The sequence below is a fragment of the Hemitrygon akajei genome, chromosome 8 (assembly GCF_048418815.1).
Source record: "Hemitrygon akajei chromosome 8, sHemAka1.3, whole genome shotgun sequence".
Lineage (NCBI taxonomy): Eukaryota > Metazoa > Chordata > Chondrichthyes > Myliobatiformes > Dasyatidae > Hemitrygon > Hemitrygon akajei.
Window position 1 is genome coordinate 125,887,235 of NC_133131.1, and position 21,438 is coordinate 125,908,672.

Sequence of the window (21,438 nt, forward strand, 5' to 3'; positions counted from 1 at the left end):
GTGGTGTTCCGCAGGGGTCAATGTTGGGACTGCTCATTTTTATGCTGTACATAAATGATTTTGATGATGGCTTTGTTGCCAAGTTTGCTGATGATACGAAGATAGATGGAGGGCAGGTAGTGCTGAGGAAACAGGAAGGCTGCAGAGGGGCTTAGTCAGATTAGGAGAATGGGCAAGAAAGTGGCAAATGAAATACAATGTTGGAAAATGCGTGGTCATATCCTTAGGTAGTAGAAATAAATATGCAGACTACTTTCTAAACAAGCAGAAAATCCTAAAAATCTGAGATTCAAAGGGACTTGGGAGTTCATTTGCTGAACACCCTAAAAGTTAATTGTAGGTTGAGTCGGTGGTGAGGAAAGCAAATGCAATGTTAGCATTCAGTTCAAAAGGTCTGGAATAGAAGAGCAGGGATGTGATGCTGAGGGGCTTTATAAGGTACAGTCAAGCCCTCATCTTGAGTATTGTGAACAGTTCTCGGCTCCTCATCTCAGAAAAGATGTGCTGGCATTGGGGATGGTTCAGAGGAGGTTCACAAGGATGATTCCAGAAATGAAAGGGTTATCGTGCAAGGAACGTTTGATGACTCTGGGTCTATACTCACTGGAATTTAGAATAATGAGGGTGGATTTCATTGAAACCTTTCAAATGTCCAAAACAAAAACAGAAGAGCTGATTGTGGATTACAGGTGGAACGGAGACAAGCTCACTCCAATCAACATCAAAGGGTCTGCAGTTGAGTGGGTGAGTAGTTTCAAGTTCCTCGGTATACACATCATCAAAGATCTCACCTGGCCTGTGCACACTGGCTGTGTGGCAAAACGAGCACAACAGCCTCTCTGCCACCTCAGGTGACTGAAGAAGTTTGATATGAGCCCCCAGATCCTCAAGACCTTCTGCAGATACACCATTGAGAGCATCCTGACTGGCTGCATCACCACCTGGAACTGGAACTGCACCAACATCGATTGCTGGGCTTTGCAGAGAGTGGTACAGACAGCCCAGCACATCTATGGATGTGAACTTCCCTCTATTGAAGACATTTACAGCTGCAGGTGCAGAAAGAGGGCCTGGAAGATCATGGGGGACACCAGTCACCCAACCATAAACTGCTTCAGCTGCTTCCATCTGGCAAATTACACCACACATTAAAGCCTGTGACAGCTTGGCGACAGCTTCATTCTACAAGCCATTAGATTTATAAATTCACGTGTCTGTACATCGCAACAGAGACATAATGCAAATATTTTTATTCCCTCATGTTGTGGGATGGATGTAAGATTTAAATAAGTTCAAATTCAAAATGTTGAAAGGCCAAGATAGAGTAGATGCGGAAAGGATGTTTCCCATGGCAGGTGAGTCTAGGACAAGTGGGCACAGCCTGAGGATAGAGGGGCACCCATTTAAAACAGAGATGCGGAGAGATTTCTTTAGCCAGAAAGAGGTGAATTTGTGGAATTTGTTACCACAGGCGGCTGTAGAGGCCAGGTTGTTGGGTGTATTTAAGGCAGAGCTTGATAGGTTCTTGATTGGGCATGGCATCAAAGGTTACAGGGAGAAGGCCGGGGAGTGGGGCTGAGGGGGGAACAAAAGGATTCAACTATGATTGAATGGTGGAGTGGACTCAAGTCAAGTCACTTTTTTATTCAAGTCAAGTCACTTTTTATTGTCATTTTGACCATAACTACTGGTACAGTACACAGTAAAAACGAGACAACATTTTTCAGGACCATGGTGCTACATGAAACAGTACAAAAACTACACTGAACTACGTAAAAACAACACAGAAAAAAATTACACTAGACTACAGACCTACTCAGGACTGCATAAAGTGCACAAAACAGTGCAAGCATTACAATAAATAATAAACAAGACAATAGGCACAGTAGAAGGTCGTAAGTTGGTGTCAGTCCAGGCTCTGGGTATTGAGGAGTCTGATAGCTTGGGGGAAGAAACTGTTACATTGTTTGGTTGTGAGAGCCCAAATGCTCCGGTGCCTTTTCCCAGGTGGCAGGAGGGAGAAGAGTTTGTATGAGGGGTGCGTGGGGTCCTTCATAATGCTGTTTGCCTTGCAGATGCATCTCAAAATTAAATTAGAAGATTAAATTAAAGGTCTGAGAGGCTGCTGCTGCCGTGCCACACCGTCTGCTAGGATAAGGCTTGATGGGCTAAATAGCCTAATTCTGTTCCTATGTCTTATGGTCTTCTCAGAGTATCTATCCTGAGCTCAACACATTGATACAATCACAAAGAAGGGGCCGGAGGCTTGATGAGATTTGTTTCGTCACTGAATACCTGTAAATTTCTCTAGGTGTAGGGTGGAGAGCATTCCGACTGGTAGCATCACTGCCAGGTATGGAAGCTCAAGTGCACAGGATTGCTAGAGCCCACAGAAGTTTGTAGAGTCAGCCAGGTCCATCACCGTCAAGCCCTCCACACCACTGAACAAGTCTACAAGAAAGCAGCATCTGTCATCAAGGCCATGCTCTCCTCTGGCTGCTGCTTTGGGAAGGAGGAACAGGAGTCTTTGTTTCCGCACTACCAAGTACAGGGACAATTATTACCCTTCAACCATCAGACTCCTGAAACAATGTGAATGATCTCCCCCAACACTGAACTGTTTCACAACCTATGGATTCACTTTCAAGGACTCTATAACTCATAGTCTCATAATATTTATTTATTTGTTTACTGATTTATTCATTATTTTTATTTTTTATTCTCATAGTTTGTCTTCTTTTGGCAATTGGTTGTCAGTCTTTGTATGTTGTTTTTCATTGATTATGTTGTACTTGTATATTCTACTGTGAATGCCTGCAAGAAAATGAATCACAGGGTGGTTTATGGTAACATATACTACTTTGATAATAAATTTATTTTGAATTTTCAACATTGAAGATAGATTCAAAAGGTGATGCCTCAAGAAGGTGGCATCCATGATTAAAGACCCTCACCACCCGGGACATCCTTACTACCATTGGGGAGCAGTAGGCACTCCACTTTCATTCACCCCTCTTCTGGATGTTTATTCTTTTCTTGGATTGGGTGCATAAATACATTTCTGGATGACACATTCATTGAGTTCTAAACAGCCAATCGTCTCCCACTTTCAGCTATTTGAAGATATGTGACTGCAGCTGCTGGGATCTGTGTGGATTGGAAATAGCATCTCCATCACACTGACAATTAACACTGGTGCTCCACAGGGGTGTGTGCTTAGCCCACTGCTCTACTCTCTCTACACCATGACTGTGTGGCTAGGCATAGCTCAAACAGAATCTATAAATTTGCTGATGATACTATTATTGTTGGCAGAATTTCAGATGGTGACAGACTTCCAGGAGTGAGATATACCAGTTAGTTGAGTGGTGTCATGGCAACATCCTTGCACTCAACGTTGATTGTGGACTTCAGGAAGGGTAAGATGAGGGAACACAAACCAATCCTTATAGAGGGATCAGATGTAGAGAGAGTGAGCAATTTCAGGTTTCTGGGTGTCAAGATATCTAAGGGCCTAACCTGGAAGCAACATAACGAAGCCAAGACAGCAGTTGTATTTCATCAGGAGTTTGAGGAGATTCAATTTGTTAAGTAAGACTCTTGAAAACTTCTACAAATCTGCAGCGGAGAGCATTCTGACTGGCTTCATCACCATCTGGTACTGGGGTGAGCGTGGGAGGGGTGTGACTGCAGTTGCAGAAACTTGGAAAATTAGTCAGCTCCATCATAGGTACTAGCCTCCATGCTATCCAAGACATCTTCAAGGAACGGTGCCTTAGGAAGGCAGCGTCCATTATTAAGGACCCCCACCACACAGGACATGCCCTCTTCACACTGTTACCATCAGGAAGGAGGTACAAAAGTCTGATGGCACCCCCTCAGCGATTCAGGAACAGCTTCTTCCCCTCTGCCATCTGATTTCTAAATGGACACTGAACCCATGAACAAGACCTCACTACTATTTATTTCTGTTACTTTGTACTACTTGTTTTAACTTAACTATTTAATAACATATAAATACTTAATGTAACTATATTTTTCTCTTTAGTTATTTATCATGTATTTTGTTGTACTGCTTCTGTAATGTTAACTAACTTCACGACATATGCTGGTGATGTTAAATCTGATCCTAATCTGGAGAGAGAAGTGAACTACTGGGGTAAACATTTGCGTATGCCCGCATATGGCTATTTTTAACTTTACAATCTCAAACCTGATACAGGATCTCGATCTGAAAGGTTGACCATCCCTTTGCTTCCATTGGCCCAGCTTGTTTGTTGCTTTAAGACACTTGTTAAGTTTGTTCATTAAAGGCAGTCATCGCCCAATAAGTTGGAGGAATAAACTCTGGGTCAGTAGTTCAGGTGGGTACAAGCTTGATCTTAAATCGACCTTTCTAAAAGCATTTCAATGTTGAAACTAAATGAGGAGATCACATATTTTGGCATGCTAAATTTTTGTAGCATTATTTTGTGCTAACTTAGATCAAAGCTGTTTACATTTTTATGTTAATTATCTTTCATAGAATCATAACAACATACATCCCAGCTTAAAATTGCTGACCATAACTCCATTTGCTTGCAGAAGGCCTTTTCTACCTAATTACTCTTTCAAAAGACTTCAGAATTTTGGAATTATATCTGTCTCTACCACTTCCTTTGGTAACTCAGTCCAGTTATTCAACACACTCTGTGTAAAAAACTCCTTCATAGATCTCCTTCAAATTTCTCCAATCTCATGTTAAACCTCTGACCTGGAAAAATTATTCTGATTATCTGTTCTGCCTATGCCCCTCACAATTTTATAAAATCCTTATCAAGCTCTTATAAAACTATTGTCCTTCTACACATTCCAGTGAGAATAAATCCAGCCTATCTAATTTTCTCTTATTACTACGGCCCTCCATTCTGGCACAACTTCGCTCATTGTGTTTAAACATAGACTCTGAGGTATTAGAGGTGTCTAGACTGGTGGCTGACACAAGTTAATTTTGAGAAGCAGGAGCTTTTTCCTAGAGCTACAGTTCTGATTCATGAATGTCAATGTTGTTTTATGTACTTACTGATCCCACAAGAGGGGAAAGGTCTAAACTTTTAGGAAGGGATATGAAAACTCTCCAACTAATTCACAGAGGGCAGCACATTACATAAACAAGTGGCCACTTTATTGGGTACACCTGTACACCTGCTTATTAATGCAAGTATCTAATCAGCCAATCATGTGGCAGCAACCCAATGCAGAAAAGCATGCAGGCATGGTCAAGATGTTCAGTTGTTGTTGAGACCAAACATCAGAATGGGAAAGAAATATGATCTAAGCGACTTTGACTGTGGAATGATTGTTGGTGCTAGATGGGGTGGTTTGTGTATCTTACAAACTGCTGATCTCCTGGGATTTTCACATGTGACAGCCTATAGAGAACAGTGTGGAAAACAAACAAAGAAATCCAGTGAGAGGCAGTTCTGTGGGCAAAAACACCTTGTTAAAGAGAAGTCAAACAAAAATGGACTGGTTGAAGCCAACAGGAAGGTGCCGGTAACCCAAATAACCACACATTAGAACAGTGGTGTCCAGAAGAGCATCTGTGAACACAAAACACGTTGGACCTTGAAATGGTTGAGCACAGCAGTGAGACCACAAGCATGCATGAATACACTCAATGGCTACTTTATGAGGTAAAGGGGGTATCTAATAAAGTGGCCACCAAGTGTATATCTCATCAAGTTGGACAGAGACTACTGTTGCAATAATCCACTTCTTGCAAAGTAACACTTCTGCTTCTTGACTCTCCAGTTTAAGGCTGTAAATTATTGTCTGAAACATTGGTGATAATAACTTACTGCATTTACATGTAATTATTTTGACTGCTATTCCATAAGTTATGTTTAATGATTTTAAGATGGACTGCAGCAAAGAGAAATGAATAGCGACACATAAACTGCAGATAATAGAATCAGGAGCAAAAAAAACCCCCAAAACAGCCAGAAGAATGCAGCAGTTCATGCAACGTCTATGGAGAAGGAAATTGTTAACATTTCGGGTGAGACTGTGCATCAAGACTGAGAGTGGAGAGGGGAGAATAGTCAGAATAAGGAGGAGAGGGGATGAGTTGGGGGGCTGGTGGTTGATAGAGGGACCAAGTTGATAGGTGGGGGATAACGGGCAAATGGACCCAGGTGAGGGGGCTGGTGGGTGGGGCAGGTGGAATTTAGGAGAAAGACACAGGTGAATAACAGGAGAAGCAGACAATGGAAGAAAGGGGACAAATGAAGCCAGATAGGGGGAAGGAAGGATGAAGGTGGAAAGAGTTGCTGGACGATGATAAGCAAGAACACAAAGTCTACCTGTGCTGGAATTTGATAAGTAAGGAAGATGATAATGGATAAAGGACTGATATGTTATAGAAAAGGCTTTTCATTATAATACTTGTAACAGAGTTGCATACTGGTATCACATAGTTACCAAAATCAGAATGATCTTGTATTACCCTATCATCATATGTTAATACCAGGTATGTAATGCACTATTATGAATTTCTAAAAGAAGTAAAGCTACTCATTGATTTCCACAACTCAGGATAGATGTCCTTGTGAGAAGGCGTAATGGCTTTTTAAAATAAGTCTACAAAATCGAACCAATCAAAATATATGGGGGAAACAATTATGACAGACTAAATCCATTACAGATTCAAAACCAATGTTGACAGAAAGAGGAATGATTTCCTAGAAATGATGATGCATCAAAGTGCATTGTTTGTAGTGAACAATTACAGTTGTAGTGATGCGGAGAATAAGTATATGTAGTTCTGAACAGGACTCAAAGTCAGGGCAATGTTTAGGTGTAGGGAAGGGTGAAGGGTGAAGGATGAAGGGTGAGGGAAGGTGATGATCAGTAAAGGGGCCCGAAATCAAGTAGTCAGTGGGGATGGGGCCTCCAACATGCAGAGATGGGAGGGGTAGTGAAAACAATTGTCTTGAAGATCTGGTAAGGGCCTAATGTTGGGTCAGCAATCAAGTACGATATTAGGAGAGTTAGGGTTACAGTGAAGATCAGGAACCTTCCACACTCCATCAGGAACCTCCATGGATTATCAGGCTGATAGCCTTGGTGAACTGGAAGATCAGAAAGGGGTGATAACACTGGGTGAGGAAGCTGGGGAATCACTGTGCTGAGTGCCAACTGATTGGTAGTTGGTAGAGAAACCAGAGGAGATCCATAGCAATGGGAAAGTTTCGCTGGAAAAAATGTAAATATGAGGATCACTTTAATGTTAATCTCAGGAGAACAACACTGACCTTTCCAGTCTGTGCACTTAAATAATTATAGTGCAGAAATAAGCCATTTGACTCAATGAATTTATCCTGGCTTCAGCGAAGAGTGATCTAGTCAGTCATCATCTGATCTTCCCTTCTGGCCTTGCAAGTTTCTTTTCACTTTCACACGTTTCTATCCAATTTCCTTTTAAACAAAATGATCACACATATCAAGCAGTGAATTTCAGATTACGATTACCAGCTGTAAAAGGATATTTTCTCAATCTCACCTCTAGTCCTCTGATCCTTGAATTTTCCATCAGTGGAAATAATTTCATGTCACTCATTTTCTGTATAATCCTGGTGAGTTTTCAACATCCTTCCAAGTCACCTCTCAATCACTTTTAAGGAGAAAAGTTTCACCTAGCTAACCACTTAATTCCATTCCTTGATCTCTGGGGACCATTCTGCTAAATCTATTCTAAACCTTTTCAAGAAACTTGACATTGTTCCTGTGGTGAGATGAACTTTATCATTGTTGTAAATATCTACCGCAACTTCTTGGTCAAAGTTTGAGACGATACTACAGCTGGCATTGATCATTATGGCTAAAGAGGTAGCAGAAGTTTATTATCTCTCAAATAAAATAACAAATGTTATTTTAGTCTAATGTCTCGAGTCATCATGTTTAAGACTTTGTACGTATTTAAATATAAATACAATACCGCACTGAATGTAGTCTTAATTCCAAATGGTGTCAAGCTGATTGTGAAATCTCTCAACTTGCATTAATACTAATTAATTCTGAGGAAAAAAGTGTCCTAAAATATAGAAATGTGAAAGCAGGATTAGGAATTAGATGTATTAGTAATAGGGATTGTGTATGAATGTGGATAATGAACAATGTATAACAGCAATAGCAAACTGATATGAATGGAAATTAAATTTAGCCCTATAATTGCTTGAGGCATTCTACTCTCCATAATGTCATGCATAAAGCTAAAAAATTAAATTAATTGGAGGTACGGATGAGCTTTTTGAGGCAAAATTGAAAAAGATTGAGAAGTACCTGAATTATACTTAAATAAGACCCTAAGACCATAAGACATTGGAGCAGAATTAGGCCATTTTGGCCCATCGAGTCTTCTCTGCCATTCAATCATGACTGATCCCTTTTTTCCCATCTTCAGACCCACTCTTCAGCCTTCTCCCTGTAACCTTTGATACCATGTCCAATCAAGAAATGATCAAGCTCTGCTTTAGGTACACCCAACAACGTGGCCTCCACAGCTGCCTGTGGTAACAAATTCCACAAATTCACTGCCCTCTGGCTAAAGAAATTTCTCTACATCTTTGTTTTAAATGGACACCCCTCTATCCTGAGGCTCTGCCCCCTTGTCCTAGACTCCCCCACCATGGGAAACACCATTTCCACATCTACTCTGTCTAAGCCTTTCAACATCCAAAAGGTTTCAATGACATCCCCCCTAATCCTTCTAAATTCTACAAGTACAGGCTCAGAACCATCAAATGTTCCTCGTATTATAACCCTCTCATTCCTGGATTCATCCTGGTGAACCTCCTCCAAACCGTCTCCAATGAAGCACATCTTTTCTTGGATAAACAGCCCAAAACTGTTCACAATAATCAAGGTGAGGGCTCACCAGTGCCTTATAAAGCTTCAACATCACATTCCTGCTCTTCCAATCTAGACCTCTCGAAATGCAAGCTAACATTGCATTTGCCTTCCTCACCACCGACTCAACCTGCAAGTTAACCTTTAGGGTGTTTTGCACAAGGACTCCCAAGTCCTTTTGCATCTCAGATTTTAGGATTTTCTCCCATTTCGAAAATAGTCCTGCTATTTATTTCTTCTACCAAAGTGCCTGACCATGCATTTTCCAACATTGCATTTCATTTGTCACTTTCTTGCCCATTCTCCTAATCTCTCTAATCCTCCGGAACACTATCCTTCCTGTTTCCACAACACTATCTGCCCCTCCACCTATCTTTGTATCATCTGAAAACTTGACAACAAAGCCATCTATTCCATCATCTAAATCATTGATATACAGGATAAGAAGAAGCGGTCCCAACATTGACCCCTGCTGAACACCACTGCTCACTGGCAGCCAACCAGAAAACGATCCTTTTATTCCCACTCACTGCCTCCTATCAATCTACCAATGCTCTAACCATGCCAGTAACTTTCCTGTAACACCATGGGCTCTTAACTTGGCAAGCAGCCTTATGTGAGGCATCTTGTCAAAGGTCTTCTGAAAATCCAAATATATAACATTTACTACATCCCCTTCATCTAACTTACTTGTAATCTCCTCTAAGAATACCAACAGGTTTGTCAGGCAAAACTTTCTCTTAAGGAAACCATACTGATTTTGTCCTGTCTTGTCCTGTGTCACCAAGTACTCCATAATCTCATCCATAACAATTGACTCCAACATCTTCCTAACCACTGAGGTCTGTCTAACTGGTCTATAATTTCCTTTCTGCTGCCTCCCTCCTTTCTTAAAGAGTAGAGTGACATATGCAATTTTCCAGTCCTCTGGCACCATTCCGGAGTCCAATGATTCTTGAAAGATCATTACTAGTTCCTCTACAATCTCTACCGCTCCCTCTTTCAGAACCCTAGGGTGCAGTTCATCTGGTCCGGGTTATTTATGTACCTTTAGGTCTTTCAGCTTTTTGAGCACCTTCTCTCTTGTAATAGTAACTGCACTTACGTCTCTCACACCCTTTAACACCTGGAACACTGCTAATGTGTTTCACAGTGATGACTGATGCAAAATACTCACTTAGTTCATCTGCTATCTCTTTGCCCCAATTATTTTTTCTCTGGCCTCATATTCTATTGGTCCTATATCCACTCTCATCTCTTTTTTATTTTTTATATACTTGAAAAAGCTTTTTCTATCCACCTTGGTATTGTTTGCTAGCTTGCCTTCATATTACATCTTTTCCCTCCTAATGATTCTCTTAGTTGTACTCTGCCCAATCCTCTATCTTCCCACAAATAGTTGCTTTATTAGATGCCCTCTCTGTTGCTTATGCATTAGCTTTGAATTCCCTTGTCAGCCACGATTGTACTATTTTGCCATTCTTTGTTTTTGGAGTACATCTATCCTGCACCTTCCTCATTTTCCCCAGAAACTCACACCATTGCTGCTCTGCTGATATCCCTGTCAGCATCTTCTAATTTACTTTGGCCAACTCCTCTCTCATAGCAATGTAATTTCCTTTACTCCATTGAAATACTGCTACACTGGACTTTACTTCTTCCCTATCAAATTTCAAGTTGATCTCAATCATATTGTAATCATTGCTTCCTAAGGGTTCTTTTAACTTAAGCTCCCTAATCGCCTCTGGTTCATGACATAACACCCAATCCAGTATAGCTGATCCCCTATTAGGCTCAATGACAAGCTGCTCTAAAAAAAACATCTCGTAGGCATTCAAGGAATTAATTCTCTTGAGATCCATCCCTCCAATAAACTGTATAACCTTGGACGTTCAGCTCCCAACTACAACCATCCTTCAGCCATGATTCAGTGATGGCCACAATATCATACCTGACAATCAGTAATAGTACAACAAGAACATTCAGCTTATTTCCTATCCTCCGCGCACTGACATATAACACCTTGAGTACTGTTTTTGCTGCCCTTTTTGATTCTGCATCCCCAATACATGGATATTCATCCTCTCATCTGCCTGCCCTTCCTAACAGTCTGACTGCACAATCCTTATTTTTTTTAACATCCTATCCTGAGTCCCTTCACTCAGGTTCCCATCCCCCTGCCAATTTCCCAACAGCTCTAACAAACCTGCCCATAGAATATTGGTCCCCCTCGGGTTCAGGTGTAACCCGTCCCTTTCATACAGGTCATACCTCCCCCAGAAGAGATCCCAATGATCCAAGAACCTAAAGCCCTGCCCCCTGCACCAGCTTCCCAGCCATGCATTTATCTGCCAAATCATCCTTTTTCTATCCTCACTGGCTCATGGTACAGGTAGCAATCCAGAAAATACTATCTTTGAGGTCCTGCTTCTCAGCTTTCTGCCCAGCTCTCTAAATTCTCTCTTCAGGACCTCTTTTGGTTCCCCTTCCTTTGTTATTGGTCCTAATGTGTACAAAGACATCTGTCTCCTCTTGCTCCTCCTCCAAAATGCTGTGGATGCAATCCGAGGCATCCCTGATCCTGGCACCAGGGTGTCCCATTCATGTCCACAGAACTTCCTGCCTGTTCCTCTGACAATTGAGTCCCCTATCACTACCGCTTCCCTCTTCTCCCTCTTTCCCTTCTGCACCATGGACCCATGCTCAGTGCCAGTAACCCGGTCTCCGTGGCATTCCCCTGGGAGGTCATCCCCCACAACAGTATCCAAAATGGTACACTTATCATTGAGAGGAATGTTCACAGGGGTGCTCTGTACTAAATGTCTATTCACCTTCCCATGCCTTCTCCTGACAGTCAGCCAACTACCCACCTCCTGCGACTTAGAAGTGACTACTTTGTTGTAACTCCGATCAATGATCTCCTTGCTCTTCCATACAAGCTGAAGGTTATCCAGCTGCTGCTCCAGATCCCTGATGCTGGAAGCACTTTACACAGATGTAGTTCCCTACAAGACTTTGGGTCTTCCAGGACTCCAACATTCAGCATGAAGAACACACAACGGGCATTTTAACTATACTAAGCACCCCTGACAGTAAGAAAAAAGGGAAACTTATCAGAAACTTATCTGGACAACTTACCAGAGCCAATGCCTCTTCTGATCTGCAGTCTCCTTTGAGCCAGTAGAATTGTAGGAACAATCCTATTTCTAATCCTTCATCAAATTAGTCAGAATACTTCTTTGATTTGCCCTCAAGCTGCTTAAGTGCATTGAATTAAATAGATTAGGAAATGGTTCAGCTGTAGAATGCAGAGGTAGATAAATGCAAGGTAGGCAAGAACAGCAATCTGTTGAAGGAGCAAGGGCAGTGCGGTCATGCAAAGCCTTACCCTGCCAACAATCCCAGTTAAATGTCCTTTGTGATCTTTAAAGAGTTTGTACATTCTCCCCATGACCACCTGGGTTTCCTCTGGCTGTTTCGGTTTCCTCCCACGTTTTGAAGTTGTCTGAGTTAGGTGGGCATGCTACGTTGGTGCTGGAAGCACGGTGACACTTGTGGGTTACCCCTGCCCAACTTTGGACTGTGTTGGTCATTGACGCAAACATCGCATTTCACCATATGCTTCAATACTTCGATGTATATGTGACAAATAAAGCTAATCTTTCTTTCTACTAGTCAACACATGCTGTACAAAGAACCAAGAATTAAATTACACTCTTGTCATTCATGCCACAGTTGAAAATATCTTCAGCTTTTGAATGAATGGAATTTTTCTGCTTTATAATAGCCATTAGTTTGCTGTTGCATGTTTAATATTTCAGTAATATGAAGTCAAGTCAAGTGAAGTTTATTGTCATTTAACTACATACATGTATATAACATATATAATGTACTAGATATAGAAACAAGACAACATTTCTCAGAACCAGGGTGTAAAGCATAGTAAATATTTGAGTAATATTGTAAATATATTGTTTGATTAAGCATTCTTTGTTGTTTGTACAATGCATTGTGGGTTATGTGTAAAAGTACATAAATGGCATACATCATCACGCTCCTATGTGATACTTGCACCTCACATAAAGTAAAAACAAACTAAGACCTGTTCTCCAGCTCCCATCCTTTCCTTTCAATTAGTTTAATGTTTTGGAGTTACAAAACATAACAGATGCCATTGAATGTTGTATAGTTATTATTAATCTCATGTTCTATTCTGATCAGATCATTTTGACAAATAAACAGTACAACTTCTGATCAAGAAACATTCTTCCATTGAATTCAGCATCAAAACATTAATGATGAGATGATCATGATCACTCATTAGCACAATGAAACAAGAATAGTCCTGGGATCTGCAAGAGTCTTTTGTAAAGGTTCATTAAGGACAATTTTGAGATATTTATTTTGAGACAATTAAGAGATATTGCTGAATATTACCAACTTAATTTCATTTTTTCTATCAATAATTATGTAGTGACTAGTACTGCCATAAGAAATAACTTGGGCATTTTCTTATTAATATGTTCAATGCCAATTACAAATTGGCTGTCATATTTGTCAGTGGCTACGCTTCAAACACAACTTCACTGAGCTCAAAATGGCTTTAGATACCTTAAGTTCTTAAATGGTCCGAAATAATCCATTGTTTTTCTTTAAAAGTCTTCAATAGCAGGCTGGTATTATTCTCTGTCTACTAGCAATTGCCACTGAACAAATCACAAAAGAAATTTTAAAAAAGTAGCAATTCCAGTCTTTAAGCGTGCCCAAAATTTCAATATGATCATTGCTGTTTATCTTCGTTCAGTCTACATTTTTACCCCGAATCTTTATCCCTTGAACCTTAGAGTGTTCTAAAATCTGTTTTTATTTCTGGACATCCAATAGTGTAGGACAGATAATTAGATAAGTTCATAAGCACATCTCAGTGGATCTATTCTGGATCCAAAATATTGATGCAATCATAAAGTCATCAAGCATTACAGCACAGAAATGGCCATTTGACCCATCTAGTCTATGCTGAACTATTATTCTGTCTAGACTCTAGACCCATCAATCAGCACCTGGACCTTAGCCCTCCATACCCCTCCCATCCATGTACTTATTCAAATTTCCCTTTAATGTTGAAATCGAACCCACATGCTCAACTTCCACTGGCAGTTCGTCCGACACTCTCACTACCTGCTGAAACACATAGAAGATTTTATTAGGAGTTTGAGGAACTGTAGTATTCTAAATACTAAAGACTTGAGCAAATTTCTGCAGGTATACTGTGGAGAGAATTCTAACTGTCTGCATCACCATCCGGTATGCTGGTGGTGGGGGCGGGGCAGGGGGTATTCATTGCTCAGGATCGAAATAAGCTGCAGAAAATTGTAAACTCCATCAGCACCACCATGGGCACTAGCCTCCCCGGCATCAAGGACATCTTCAAGGGGCAATGCCTTAAAAAAGCGGCATCCATCATTAAGGACCCCGATCACCCAGGACATGCCCCTTTCTCTTGCTACCATCAGGGAGGAGGTACAGGAGCCTGAAAGCACACACTCAGCGATTCAGGAACAGCTTCTTCCCTTCTGCCATTCATTCAATTTCTGAATAGACATTGAAGCCAAGAACATTACCCCACTACCTTTCTAATTCTCTTTTTGCACTACTTGGTTAACTTAACTTTTTGAATATGTATATATTTCTCACTGTAATTTGCTGTTTTTATCATGTGCTGCAGCCATATAACAACAAACTTCACAACATAAGCCAGTGATGTTAAACCTGATTCTGATTCTGAAAGAGGCTGCAGAAGGTGGTAGAATTAGCCAGCTCTATCATGGGCACAAGCCTCTGCACCATTGAGCACATCTTTAAAAGTCAGTGCCACGAGAAGGCAGCATCATCGAGATCCGTCACCACCTGCAACACTCCCTCTTCTATTACTGTCATTAGGGAAAAGGTACAGGAGCCTGAAGAACCACATCCACATTTTAGGTTTAATTTTATTCCTGTTTTTGTGCTCTCTATTTGTTTGTTTGTTGATTAATTGATTATTGTAACATAGTAATATTTTATGTTTTGCACTGTTCTGTTGTTACAAAACAACACGTATGTCAGTGATAATAAACTTTATTCTCATTCATGTCTCTTAAAGCTAAACTCTCAATTCTTTCAATCTGCTTGTCAATCCCTAACAGCATTTTAAATATTCTAATAGTCATATAGTGGGAATAGTATTTAGTGACAATTAAACTTAAAGTAACTCAGTGTATACAATATAATATGACATACTAGGCACCTATTTTTCATCCTGAGCATTATTAATTCTCTTTTTTAACTACAGTGCCATCATGTGTTCTTGAATGGAAGTGAATGAATTCAGATTATTTACTGCAGCATGTACAATTTCATGATCCCATCAGTTTTACAAGGATTTAAAATACAGAATTCAGCCTGTGTGCTAATGAATTTTCTGTTTACAGAAGAGAAATAACATACATGATATACTAAAAATGCGTATTTTTTGTATTTAAAAATAGGTAAGAAAATGTAGAATTCTACATTTTGGTTGGACATTTTATTCAACTATATTCTTCCTTAGGTAAAATTAAATGTCTATTTTTATATGTAGCAAATACGTATAGGATACAATAAATTAATTTCAGATGAGACACTGTCAGCTTTGTGGTAACTTTGACCATTCAATGTTTTAGCAACAATGTAAATAAATTAATTTCAGTCCTTTCAGTTTTTTTGCCCATTCCACCAGAGAAGGCTGATTTATGTCTCAACTCCATTCATTTGTCTTGATAAATATTCCTTGGTATCCTAGCACAGCAAAATCATTAAATTTCATTTGTCTAGCTTCCCAATTCTTCAATGGACACAGGTTTCAAATTAGGTCTTCCCTAAACTTTGTGCAGTTTCTACAAAAAATAGTGCAAGACAGTTAAATAATATAAATTATGCAAGTAAAATCAATTCTGATTAAATATAATTACACATTTAATAATATACTGTTTTCCATAAATAAAAGTGTCACTATATATGATACCATGGATCCAAATTTATTCAATGTAAATAAAACATGCATGCCTGATGACTTCTTCATCATTCTGGGGAATTTTAACTGGGCCAGCTTGAAAAAGGCTCTGAATAATTATCACCAACAAATCACTTGCAGACCCACAGCAGCCAACACACTTGACTACTGTTACGCCACCATCAAGAACACTTACCATGCCATCCCATGCTCACACTTTAGAAAGTCTGATCACCTGGCTGTACGTCTACTCCCTGAGTACAGGCAGAGACTGAAGACTGCAGCACCAGTAAAGAAGATATGGAGAAGGGAGGTGGAAGAAGCACTTATAGGACTGCTATGAGTCAGTGGTCTGGGCAGTACTCAGGGATTCATCTTCGAGTCTGAATGAATACACCACAGTTATCACTGACATAACCAAAACCTGTGTGGATGAGTCTGCCTACAAGAACTTGTCGTACGTACCCAAATCAAAAGCTCTGGATGAACTAAGAGATTCTTAGTCTGCTGAGGCATCTGTGGCATTCAAGCCTAGTCATCCAGGACTATACGAGAAGGACAGGTACAAATTACAGAGGGCTAGCTCAAGAGCAAAAGAACAATTCCTATTCAGGTTAGAGACAGAATTGGATGCGCATCAACTCTGGCAGGTCATTACTTCCAGCAAAGTGAAACCTAATATCATGAATGACAGTGATGCTTCACTCCCAGATGAGCTCAATGCCTTTTATGCACGCTTTGAAAGGGAGAATAAAACAACAGCTATGAGGATTCCTGCAGCATCCGGTGACACTGTGATCCCTGTCTCAGAGACTGATGTCAGAATGTTTTTCAAGTGGGTGGACCCTTATAAGGCAACAGGCTCTGATGGTGTACCTGATGGGGTTCTGAAAACCTGTGTCAATCAATTGCTGCGTGTGTTTAATGACATTTTCAATCTCTCGTTGCTACAGTTGGAAGTCCTCACCTGCTTCAAAAGAGCAACAATCATAGCAGTGCCCAAGAAAAGCAGGGTGAGCTGCCTTAATGATTATCGTCCAGTAGCACTCACATCTGCGGTGTTGAAGTGCTTTGAGAGGTTGGTTATGGCCAGCTCCTGCCTAAGCCAGGACCTGGACTCACAGTAATTTGCCTATCACTACAATAGATCTACAGCAATGCAATCTCATTGGCTCCTCATGTGGCCTTGGATCACCTAGACAATACTGATACTTACATCAGGCTGCTATTTATTGACTACAACTCAGCTTTAACACAATCATCCCTCCATTTCTGATTAAAAAGCTCCAAAAAGTGGGCCTCTGCACCTCTCTCTGCAACTGGATCCTCCACTTCCTCACCAGAAGACCACAGCCTGTGTGGATTGGAAAGTAGCGTCTCCACCTCAACACTGGCGCACGTCAAGGATGTGTGCTTAGCCCACTGCCCCACTCTCTTTACACCCATGACTGTGTGGCAAGGCACAGCTCAAATAAGATAAATCAGCTGGCTGAGTGATGTTGCAGCAACAATCTTGCCTCAATGTCAGTAAGTCCAAAGAATTGATTGTGGACTTCAGAAAGGGTAAGGGAACACACGCCAGTCCTCATAGAGGGATCAGAAGTGGAAAGGGAGAGCAATTCCATGTCCCTGCGTGTCAACATCTCTGAGGATCTGTCCTGGGCCCAATGTATTGATGGAGTTACAAAGAAGGCAAGGCAGCGGCTATATTTCATTAGGAATTGGAGGAGATTTGGTATGTCATCAAAGATAATAGCAAATTTCTACAGATAAACCATGGAGAGCATTCTAACCAGCTGCATCACCGTCAGGTATAGGGGGCCAATGGACAGGATCAAAATAAGCTGTAGAAAGTTATAAACTCACTCAGTTCCATCATGGGCAGTAACCTTGGTAGCATCCCAGAGATCTTCAAGGAACAATGCCTCAAAAAGGTAGCATCCATCATTAAGGACCCCCATCACCCAGAACACGTGTCTCCTCATTGCTACCACAAGGGAGGAGGTACAGAAGCCTGAAGGCACACAGTCAACGATTCAGAACAGCTTATTCCCCTCTGCCATCAGATATCTGAACGGACATTGAGCCCATAAAAACTACCTCACTACTTCCTTTTTTCTCTTTTTTCATTACTTATTTAATTGAACTTTATATATATTTCTTACTGTAATTTGCAGTTTTTATTAATATGTATTGTACCGTACTGCTGCTGCATAACAACAAATTTCATGATATATGTCGGTGCTTCTGATAGATGCTACCTGACCCAGCTCTTTCTCCTGAATTTTATGTGTGTTGCTCCAGGTTTCCAGCATCCGCAGTTGGAGAATTAAAATTCCCTTCCAAATAGTTCAACAATGTCTACATTAGACATTAGGCACAGTAACTGGTAAAATGCTGGTTTATCCTGAATACAAAAAAGCAATGCCCTTGAGAAGGTGGTGGTGGTGAGCTGTTTTCTTGAACCATTCAGATTTTGAAACAAGTTAACAACGTGGTAAATAAGGAGCAGGAGCTAACATAAGAATTCCTTCAGCGCAGAACAGAACACAGGAGGAATTTATCAGAGATATCTTGAGTTGTGAGGTTCCCAGACGGGGAGACTTAAATCTCAGGTAACTTTCTTTCTTTTCCTGTCTCCCATCAGGCAGAAGACGGAAAAGCCTGACAGCATGTACCAGGGGCTCAGAGTAGACCACCAACAGCTTCTACCCTGCTGCATTCAGACTCTTTAAACAACCTCTTCTATAAGATGGATTCTTGACCTTCAGACTACCTTGTTATGACCTTACACTTTATTGTTTACTTGCACTAAATTTCTCTGTAACTTCTACACTTCATTCTCCATTGTTACTGTTTTACCTTCTTCTACCTCAATAATAATTTTGATCTGTATGAACAGTGTGCAAAGACAAGCTTTCCACTTAATCTTGGTGCATGTGGCAATAAACCAAAACCAAAACCAACAAATTTGCTGCTTTCTCTTTGGCTTATGATCAGTTAGATCCTTCACACATCTGGTGGCACAGTAGGGCTATATTATTATTTTTCAATACTTTTTTTTAACTCTATGTTTTTCTGCTGGCATAATTATATATGCTGCAAGAGCTGTGTGTGAATGTTGGTTCTGTGTTTTGCGTGTTGGCCCCGGAGCAATACTGTTTCATTTGTCTGCATTTGTCTGTATGGTTGAAAGACAATGAAACTTGAACTTGCATGTATCATCATTTGAGCATTTACATCAGGTACAGCAGGAAAAGGCATATGAGTGCCCTTGAAAAGTTTTGCACTAATTTCAAGGATTAGATGGTGAAAGTTATGAGCGATATCAAGGTTGTTCTCCTGCTTTCTATTGTCTCTCTGACTCTGGGGACATTTATAGAAAGGGTTTGACTTCCTGCTCATTTAAATGCTTGTGAAGAGTTTGTATTTTAAGGGCTGTGGAAAACTGTACCCCAAAATAAAATTTCAGGAAAATTGAAATCCTTTCAGCTTGCTGTAATGAATTTATTTTTCTCTAATAAAGTGTTGTCTATAACTTCTGTCTCTGTTTCTTCCTGAAATTGGTTATCTAATTCAGAAAGAGGCATCAACATGAATAGTTGGTAGCACAAGCTGATGACTACAAAATGATGCAAAAGCAATAGAGCAAGGTGTGGTGAACTAGATATACCTGTCTGGACTGCTCCTGTGGCTCCTCCCACTGACCCCTGTATAAAGGTGATTGAGGCCTGTGCCTGGCCTCATTCTCCAGGATGTAGTGTTGTTCATTCTTCCAGTCAATAAAAGCCGATATCTCGCTTCTTACGTCTCAGAGTGAGTTATTGATGGTGCATCACAAGGTAAGTTTCAAGTTCAGCATTCAGAATAATCCTGTTCAGAATGAAAAACTTTGAGAGATATTTACTCACATATCAGTTCAGTTTATCTCAATGTGGCCCAAGTAAAGCCTCAAGTATAGAGGATGAGTGTTCCAAACACATACAAGAAGAGGTTTATCTGCTGCAAAATTCAGAGCTCTTATGACGTCAAGCAAAGTAAAGCTTGACATTTAAAGGGATGTGACTGAATACACCAGATCAGATCTATTGCAATGCATAACATCTTTTACTGTGAGAAGGAGATCATCAGTGGAAACCAAGCGAATAACCTGCCTTTGGCCAACACAGACCTGGCAAATCATGGTCTGTATAGGATAAACTTTATGCTGTTCATATGGGGACATTTTAACACTATGTTTAAAGGAATTAATAGATTATCGGTGTTACTACAATGGAAGGATAAAATCTTATCAAATATCTTGTCATAGATGAGACAAGAATGTATCAAGGGTTGGGAAAATATTTCACAATATTTTATAAAATGTAGTTATTTCTTTAACATTAAAATGGAGTTTTACTTTTCACAATGCAAGCAAAGTATTTACAAAAGGTTGTAAAAGAATCAAAAGTTTTCTACTTTAATCCAAGAATAAAGGCAGCATGTAAAAATGTTTTGTTTTGCAGACTAGGTGAAAATGTGTCCTCATTTCTTCAGTACTACCTGGCTTACAGTTAAAAATCTATAAACCAAACATTATTTTTGACAATACAAACCACTTCACTCAAATTGATGTTGAAACCCTTAAATACAAGTTGATCTCCTCCCTAGATAATATAATTATATTCCAAGAAACCTCTTAATTTTTTTTCTGTAATTGAACATGGTTTCAAAAATATGTTCATATTTCATTTTCTGTCCTAAATAATATCTTTGCTTTTTTTTTGTACATTTAGCTTCAGAATTGAATTATTTGAAGCACATGCTTTGCATTCATTAACCCATACTTTATTGCAGATGTTTAATTCATCTAGACACATTATTTCATAGGCTGCCAACATTCCTGACAACAGTACTTTCATTATTGATCACAGAAATTAGGTTATAAGTAACTAGATTAAGCACCAACAAATATTCCATGAGTTAGAAATCCAGCATGGAATGTGGAAGTAAATTGAGTTAGAAGTCAAAGGCTCATAGAAGGAGAGGAGGTTATGAATAAAATTGCCAGTACAACAATTTAAATATAGAGGTATGGTATGGGTTAATGATGTCTTAGTAGCTCAAAATCTATTCTCTGTAATACATAGAAACATAGAAATCTACAGCACATTACAGGCCCTTTGGTCCATATGGTTCTGCCAACCATGTAACCTACTCTAGCGACTGCCTAGAATTTCCCTACCGCATAGCCCTCATTTTTCTAAGCTCCATATACCTATTTAACAGTCTCTTAAAAGATGCTATTGCATCTGCCTCTACCACTGTCGCTGGCAGTGCTTTCCACACACCTACCACTCTCTGTGTGAAAAACTTACCTCTGACTTCTCCCTTGTACCTACTTCCAAGCACCTTAAAACTATGACCCCTCGCGTTAGCCATTTCAGCCCTGGGGAAAAGCCTCTGGCTATCCACATGATCAATGCCTCTCACACACCTCTGTCAGGTCACCTCTCATTCTCTGTCACTCCAAGGAGAAA